Source organism: Hibiscus syriacus, unplaced genomic scaffold (genome assembly GCF_006381635.1).
Source record: "Hibiscus syriacus cultivar Baekdansim isolate YM2019G1 unplaced genomic scaffold, ASM638163v2 tig00117034_pilon, whole genome shotgun sequence".
NCBI classification, from domain to species: Eukaryota; Viridiplantae; Streptophyta; class Magnoliopsida; order Malvales; family Malvaceae; genus Hibiscus; species Hibiscus syriacus.
In genome coordinates, this window is record NW_024063533.1 from 641,109 (window position 1) to 650,535 (window position 9,427).

Here is a 9,427-nt window from a genome sequence, read left to right on the forward strand (position 1 = left end):
GGAGATATTAGACAGATATGTCTTTTATGAATAAGATAATGATCTATGATAAGTGGTTTCAAAACAATTTTATTGACGGTTCGATTTCGCACTGAGTGACCTAATTAGTGGGGTAGACTAACCGTGGTTGAGAACCTGAGACAAGGTCCCAAGGACATGACAAGATTAGAAGATAGAAAATACCACGCCTACTATTCTAAAGAATGAGAAATTGTCTATGAAGGATGACAAAATATTAATCTCACGTCGAGAATAAAAAGAATATCATAATATTTACATGTAATTGTATTGCACATCTTATTAAACATGTTTTTAAGAAAGAATTTCTTTTGTCTTTAAACTATCTTTTATTTTGTTTAATGAACAAAAAAATATAAAATATACTAAAATTCTGATACTTTTTATTCAATTAATTTAATTCGATAAAATAGAAGTTCAAAGATCAAGTAAGACTAAAAAATAAAGAACTAAAAGAATTTTTTAATTTCGATGACCTAAAATATCATTAGACATCAGTTCCATCCACTTTTTTCTGTATTTGTTATTACCCGATACTTATTTAATCACCATTTATAAATTGATTTTAATATTTAATGGATGGATGCTACACTTTTTGAACGGTGACTATCAATATTTGTATATTAACGGATGAAACAAAATAATTGGATCTTAATGGTGATTAAATATTTATTTATTCTCAAAAGAAGTTAAGTATATAAAACTAACAAAATTTTCGATTTCAGTTCATTAAAAATGCAATATACAAATAAATAATAAAACACGGGATTTGTTTTTCCAAAAGCTCAAGAAATTTAAGAGAGAAATGAAATAGATGCAAGCTTTTTAAAACATTTTCACCCGGATTTTACTAATTAAATCAGTGAAAGAATTCAGCATATGGGTATAGGTTCAACCCAATTTCAACAATACTGTTTTGGCATACGGATGGGCTATTAAGGTAAACACAGAAAAATAATATAACCTCCAATTCCATACATTAAGAAAAGTTCTGCTGAGGGTTACATTAGTTCTAGTGTCGGTCTTCATTGTTATCTCATATCCTATTTTACTTTATTATTTTTCATTCTAATTTTTAATAAAATTTTCTTTTGTTTGACTTCTTAATTTTTTTTATATTTATCGTCTTTTGGTACGTTTTAATTCCACTCTTGTGCCACATTCCCTCTCCTTATGACATGTTGTTCGCATATCTTTTGGTAGATATGCGATTGTGTAGAAATTCTCACATCGCTCGTATCTAATTTGCAATGGTCAATGGTCTTTCAGTGGTTAAAATTTCTTTTATGATTGTTTGTCTATATTTTAGATCTATATGTGAAACATGTAGTGCTTTGATTCGTTTGTCACTCCTCCATCATTTCTAAAGCATCTAATTGGATAGAGATAAAGAGTACTATTGAAGGTTACAGAGTTACCAATGAACGTCAAATTCAAAATATGACTTCGACTATTATGATTAGATTTTTTTTATGTTTTTTTACATAATACTTGATTCTCTCTTTAATCAATTGTATTATTAAGGTTGTATTTTTTCAATAATTCAGTATCGTTTCAAGATTTAAAAAGTAGCAAACAAAACCGATTCCAGCAGGACCTATCATAGCTTCCGGTACGGCTCTGGTCTTCTGGATTATTTCAAAAAGGGTGAGGGCTTGGTGTACATATATATAATGTCATCTCTCTTACCGGCTCCGGTACGCCATATAAAGTATCATTTCTAATTTAACTTATATAATTTATGGTGATCTTCTAAGTTAATTTCTCATGAACATATTGTTCTCATGAAGTATGAGCTTTATCACTTAAGAATTTACATTGTTTAAAATATAAAATAAAATTGATCATTTTTTGTTTTGAAAGAAACTGGACTTACAATTTCATAAATGCATGTTTTGAATCTTCACTCATTATATATATAACACTCTTAACTTTAATTTGACTAATCATTCCAAGATTCTTCAAAATGTGCTTCAACATATATCCATAAATTTAATAAATTTACTTTGATAATAAGATACGCTTTCTTACAAGCCATCATATAAACAAGATAATATATATGGTAATGAGCTCCTTCATTTTAATTCGTGTTAAGATTAATAACTAGTCTAGTGGTAAAAGCCTAAAGTATGCTATTATGCGTGTGCTCAGTCATATTAAATGCCTTGTTACATTCAACATGCAACTTGCATTATATATTCATATATTTCTGTAAAGTAGTCACGTGTTTAAGTGCCATGTTCACAATTATTTCTCCGTACGTAATTTAATAGATCTATTTGAGTTCACGTTAAGATGCCGACGTCATAACAAGAGTTGCCAATAACATTCATATCAGAGTATAATACTATACCGCAATACCATTGCCAATTTGCCATTGGAGGAGATAATCTAACATTTGCCTAATGCCATAAATTGAATCCTTAAATCACAACGTTAACGAAGTTTAGAGCATCCATTAATGTTGCAATTTGGGCTCACAAGATTTTCCTTATTCCGTATGCTATGCCCATATCATCAGAAAAACAACCCAACTCAGACACTGCTTTGAAATTAAACCCAAAAGCAACATTGGGACATATATTGCTTCTCAAACCTAATTAAACATTCATTTACTACACTACACCAACTTATTTGAGAATGAAATAAAAATTGCACAACATCAAACTGTGTTTGGCAGCATGAATTTCTCCTTCGAATGCTCGAAAAGATGGTGGCAACATCGTATAATATCGAACCTGAAAACAACGAGCTCACATTCACATCTTTGGATGATGGTTAATGATATGATTTGATTCTAAGAGTTTCCCAAGCTCATTCATTTATGAGTTTTGCAGGTTGGGAACTTGTATTTACTAATTATTTCCGTATGCATGAGACTTACCTAAACATAATGACCGCTTACAGAAGCTCTACAACGAGTGCAGATGCACCTCCACCTCCGTTGCAAACACCACCAACTCCGTATTTCCCATTTCTCTGCTTCAAATGCCAAAAGTGTGACTAAGATACGGCTCCACTGCAACCCAAAGGATGTCCCAAGGATACAGCTCCACCGTTCACATTACCTTCTCCTGCACCATTTAAGGTGGAGAAAGAACTTGAGTTTAAGAATGAATAGCAACTTTCTTGCTGACAAATGCCGACTTGGGAATGGATAAAGAGATCTACTTTACAGTATGACATATTAGTTATCTCTTTTATGTTTTAACTTGAAAATACATAAGCAAGATTCTTTGAGAGATTGAAACTCACTGGATTAAGGTCAAGCAGTTTCTGGTTTGCAAGAGCCACAACCTGCAGAGAATGGGCATTATTGCAAAACTGCCAACTTCGTCAATAAGGGAATAATAAATTTAGAAAAAATGTTATCTTACAGCAAAGGCTTCATTGATTTCATAGTAATCAATTTGAGAAGCAGCCAACCCAGCATTTGAAATGGCTTGGGTATTGCAAGGGCTGGAGCTGTTGTGAAAACTCTGGAGCCTGGAAATCTTTCTCATGTAAGTAAGAGGTTGTTAACAATTAACATCGAAAGTAAATTTCAACATTCGTGTTTGACAGTTTTTCTAAATGTCTCTTCAAATTTATACATGGTTGTGAAAAGTACCTGAGCAGCGTCAGCATATCCTGCAATCTTTGCAATCACCTGTAATCCCAGCTTAAGTGCCATTTCTCCACTGACTAGGATCAAAGCAGCGCACCATCACTGCCCATAAGACCAACTTCTCTTTAATTACAAACTCAGATTATGTCCATAAAGATTTATAAGGTCAAACTGAAATTGTTCCTTAATTTTGAACCAAACATACAATTGACTGATTGCACAACCCACAAGAAGAGGCCTATAATAATGGATTCATCGAAGTGGAAAATAAGCTACCAATATAGGATAACCAAATTGTCTATAGAAGAGTTCAGTCAAGCGGTGAGCCTTTTACTTGGCATTTCCAATCTGATTATGGTTAGATATTAAATGAAATTCTGGCTTAAGCATCAGTGAATTGAGATGTCAAGTATATGACCTTATACTGGAGGCATTGCCGCTGTAACAGTGCCTCCATTATCCTTGAAACTAGGCCGCAGCTTCCTCAATTTTGCAGGATCAAACTGAAATGAAGCAATAGTTGGAATTAGCTATTACTCAGGTAGTATAACATCAATTTACTTTATTTAGGAAATTTAAGAAATGAAAGAAACAGGAAGCTTCAAAGTGTGAAATGTGATAATGTGAATGTGATAATGGCTCTAAATTATGTTTACCTTGCCTAAACCTTCATCCTTGTCAACTATGGTGGATGGCTTTCCCCTTCCCCCAGGAACTTCAACCTGTGTGGTATGAAATTTGGTTATATACAATAGCTTATACAAGACAATGCACAAACTTAGTATTAAGCATATGTCTAACCGGAACAATTTCCCATTCAAAGGCACCACCCTGTTGAGCAGCAATACCACGCTCAAAGCTCTGAACAGAAAAGTTATCCTGCAGAAATCATAAAGATATAAGTCCAAACTTCTATCCAGGACAAGGAAGTCCATTTCTTCAAGTGACCCTTATAGAGACCACAGTACCTGATCCTCTCTTGAAATAACATGTTTCTCAGCACATAATTCAGCACAGCTGCCCATGCCACAATCATTATAAACATCCCAGAGTCCATCTTTCATCATTCCATCTACAAGAGTATCATGCCCAAGCCGAGATCCTTTCCTGCATGACATTACATCATCGAAATCGTAACTTGAATACAACAAGGGAACACTTAACGGAGAGCCGTATTAACCTTGCTTCTGCCAGATATTTAGGTGCATTAGACATGCTCTCCATGCCACCAGCCACAACACATCATTGATGCCTAACTGAATGCTCTGTGCTGCAAGCATTGTTGCTGCAAAGCCCCCAACAAAAATGAAAAGAATAACGCATTTAAGAAATACTGCCTTTAAGGTTTTCAAACAGTAACACTTAAATTATAATACGCAGACCTTTCATCCCAGATGCACAAACTTTGTTAATGGTGTACATATAACTGAGTTTGGTATTCCTGCACCTAGTGCAGCCTGTCTAGCTGGTGCCTGACCCAGATTTGCCACCGAGTACATTGCCAAAGAAAACTTCTTGCACAAGTGACGGGTCCACATTTCCCTTTTAAGAGCAGCTGCATTTGACATATAGCAATTAAGTAAAATAAAAGAGCACCCTAAACATATAAAATGAATTCAATTATCAGAAGGGTGAACCAAGGTTTTTCTGTTCAAACCTCTATAGCAATTGAACCAAGCTTGGTGGCAGACAACGACAGAGAGCCGAGAATCCACCCATTGGAGTACGTGCAACACCAACAACACACAACATCTGCACAAATTATACAACAAACATTGATCAAACAATAAGCAAGCTGGTTACAAGTTTTAGTTATCTCATGGGAAGTAAACAATTAAACTATTGTTGCCCTCAACTATACAAAAGCATTTATACTATAGGATTATTACAATATGCACACATGTTTCCACCTATAAATAAGGAAATCATGAACTCATTGAGTGACCTTAGTAGTAAAGGAGAGTGTTGTTCTCCCTAAAAGTTCAGGATTCGAGCAGCTAAGTCTGCAGGATGTATACGCGTGTCAGTAGACTAAGAAACCTCAGACAACAAAATTGCCCTGATAATGTTGTGGGAAAAAAAGAATTTTCCACAATTATTTCCTGAAGTAGGGTGGTTGCTACAGTGTAACCTGAAAGACACCGAGAACACAGTGCGTCTTCAGCTTTTCCGAGGAAGACGCATGAGCCACAGTGCATCTTCCCCTTGGCCGGTCATTTTTCCTTTACTCTACATTTCCATGTGTCTTGTTTGGGAAAACTAAAGACGCATTGCAGTCCTTCCACGGCCGAACTGAAGGAGCGTAGTACTCCATGCGTCTTCCCCATTGCACTGTAGCATTTAGTCCAGGAAATAGTTCTTGGAGTACATCATGTGAGAAATTCTTTTTTCCAACACATTATCTCATCCATTTTGCCCACCCCAGACTATTCAAAAAAATAGGAAATCATTATTCAACGTTACTATAACATATTTAGATAAGCTAAGTCGTATCAAAGCTCGAAGGTATAAATCCTCTCGTGGAATTTTTACAATAAATAATAACCAATCATAGAAGTTATCAACTATGCAAATCTTTCTAGATGTATCAACAACATAGAAACTCTAATACCTCTTGGCTTTATAGAATCTGAAGATGTTGCTGCTGCTGGAGCCATAGGTGAATCTAAAATGGATCTGCAACAAGTACAAGTTAACATAAGCTATTGTTAATAAAAGCATAATTCTAATGATTATAGTTTCAGTGGGAATTAAAAATTGCTAAGAGTTAAAAAAAAACCTCTAACAACAATTTTGCTTTTTTGTTCTTCTTAAACTTCACAGCAAAAGCGTGGGCTAACTTTGCACTAACATGAAATCGAATGTTACCTTTCTGTTTTAACAACCCAAAAAAGATGATCTAAAAGAATGTATTTTAAGCTAAATGATCGAATCCCAAAAATAATTTGACTTAAATACGGCTAATCCAAATCTTAAAACTTGAAGGGATTTTTTCATACTATAGAATCACACTCTTTTGTTAACAAAATACACATTTCAAAGAAATTATAGAAAAATTCCAAAGTACCACTCGAGTGGAGAAATATGCACAAGAAAAAGCCGTATAAATAAAAATTCTCGAGATAAACAGATCTGTTTTGAATATGAATACAATTAGAAACTGAGATCAATATGAGGAGTAAAAAAACCGAGAATCAGAAAGAGAGTTTTGCGAGGGACAAGAAATTGATCCAACTATTGAGAAAGTAGAAATCTGTAGAAATACCTGTGGATAGTTTCGTTGAAAATAATTGAAGCAGAAAATGATGGAAATGGTTAACTGAACTGTTTGAGCTAACGTATAGAAGGGGGAAGCAGGACTGTCGAGCACGTGCCTAACGGAAGAGTGCCTATTTACAAATTAATATTTAGAGTAATACAAGAATGGTCTCTTTCTTTTATATTTATAAATTTATGCTCACTAAATTTAAAAATTACGTTTTAATCACTTATATTATCATTTTATTCAATTTTATTCACCACGACGTTTAATATCGTTAGTTTAATAATATGAAACGTTAATAAAGTGATTTAATTTTATTTTAATCTCTAAATTTAATAAAATATATACTTTTAAACTCGAAGTAGCAACCGACCTCCTTATTAATTAGGAAAACATAGCAATGGAAAACAACGCTATATTTCAAGCATTATTTTTTTATAAGAAATCACTTTTTCATATAATAGCTAAACAACCCATTGCATTCAATCGACGACGGAGAAGATGAGGGGCACAAGTGTGATTGAAAGAAAAACAAAAAAGGTAAATTAAAATCCCTAAACTACTTTAAATTTACAAAAAAATCAAATTAGTATTTTATTTAAAAATTTCAAGGTTAAAATAAAAATTTAAATCGTTTTATTAACACGTCATGTCATCAAACTAGCGACATTCAATGTCTTGGTGACCAACTTTATAAAACGATAATGTAAGTGACCAAACTTAAATTTTTTAAATTTAATGAGTACAAGTGTACAAATATAAAAGATAAGTTGTCATTCTTATAATTACCCTAATATTTATTATTTATTGAGAATCGTTTAATTGACATATGTGAGTCTAAATATATTTAAATATATATTTTATATATATATAATTATCTTAATTAAATTTTAGTTGAAATTAAGGTAAAGGATTTTTTTATTATATAGTGTTTTCTTTAAATTTCAAATTAGATTTATTCGTCAAATAAGTTGTCCTTGGAAACAAAAACATAAAATGTCATTGACAATATTTTTAAAACAATATTTATTTATTTTAAAATCTTTTCACGTTATTGTTATGTTACAAATTAAAATTGTATCATACAATATATTTATACGAATTTTTATTTTTCTTCAAGTATTTACTCTTTTACTTTTAAAAAATTTAAAATTAATATAAAAAAACTATCATTATTTCATTATTGTTTCTGAAAAATTAAAATCGTTAATAATGCATCAATAATTTATTTATATTATAATTTTTATTTATTAAAAACATTGTTTTTTATAATTTCAATATGAAATTTTCTATGATTTATATTTTAAATATTAAAATTTCATTCTTCTTTTAAAACTTGATATTTGAATCAAAGATATTTATGGTAAATCCTTATACTATTAAAAGTATTTTTTTTATAAATATATGATGTGATATCTGCAAATTTTGACTAGCACGAAGACGAAGAAGAAAGAATTTTTTTTTTTAAAATTTTGGAATCTGCAAATGGTAGGTGAAGTAAATGGACAATTTTGTAAAATAATGAAAGATGAGAAGTTTGAAAATTCTGAAATTTTGTCACAATTGAGTCAAGAATGTATATATGTATAATGGCAAAATAGTCAATTGGGGCTGCTGATGCTCTTAGCAATTTTATCACATTAGACTAAAAAAAGGATATGATGTTCTTAAAATTTTTATCAGAATTTGTATATAAATAATTTGTGAAAGTTTCAGTGATTATTTTTTTAATTTAGACAGAAAATTATAAGTTACGATATTTGAAACTCTTAAATATGATAAATATTTAAAAGTAAATATGAATTTTGAGTGTCTGATGAAAATAGACCTCTCTTTAAATAATGGAAAAAGATATTATAGATGAAACAGTGATAGATTCATTTTGTTCACCCTAATATATTAATTATTTATTTTACTGGTTATGTCCATCTAAATTTTTTATGTCCATCTATTTTACATTCTTTATATATATACCCTAAAAATATTTTTAAATCAATCAGGAAAAATAATTTGTTCAATCTTAAAACCATAACGTCAGATTTGAAGTGATTACTTATGGAAGTTGTTGAGTAAGAGTCGGTTATTAATGAAAAACTTCAATGAACCCATTAATATATTATTATTGGGTATAACAAATAAAATAATAATTGTTGAATGAGAAAAAATTCAAACCTTATAAAAACTAGTACAACTATGAGAAGTTGGGAGCTGAAAATTTGACATTTTACATATAATGACACTTTTAATCCTTTATTAAGAGTGGATTAAAATAATATAAAATATTAATCAATACCAAATAAAAAAATTTAAAATAAATAATTTGATCTAGAGGATGGTATTAGCATAGATGAAACTATGCGTTGAGTTGGGAAACCACCTCCTTAATTTTTTATCATTGAAAAATATATATGAATAATATCTATTTAGCCCTTCAAATTTTTTTTGTTTTAATTTTGTCCCTCACATTTTCTATTGTTAGTTATACTCTGCTCCCCTTGAATTTGAATCATAGTTCTATCTCTGGTCATTAGATTCCTTAA

At 31.2% G+C, this 9,427-nt stretch overlaps 1 long non-coding RNA gene and 1 pseudogene across 1 annotated transcript; both read right to left on the reverse strand.

Moving 5' to 3' along the window:
* Positions 1-2,573: 2,573 nt before the first annotated feature.
* LOC120196843 lies at positions 2,574-5,193 on the reverse strand (annotated as a pseudogene).
* Positions 5,194-5,319: 126 nt separating this feature from the next.
* LOC120196405 lies at positions 5,320-6,967 on the reverse strand. The gene is made up of 3 exons (XR_005523172.1): positions 6,891-6,967; positions 6,237-6,301; positions 5,320-5,377 (listed from the first exon to the last, which is right to left on the reverse strand). It is a non-coding gene; the product is annotated as an uncharacterized LOC120196405 (long non-coding RNA).
* Between the last annotated feature and the right edge of the window lie 2,460 nt (positions 6,968-9,427).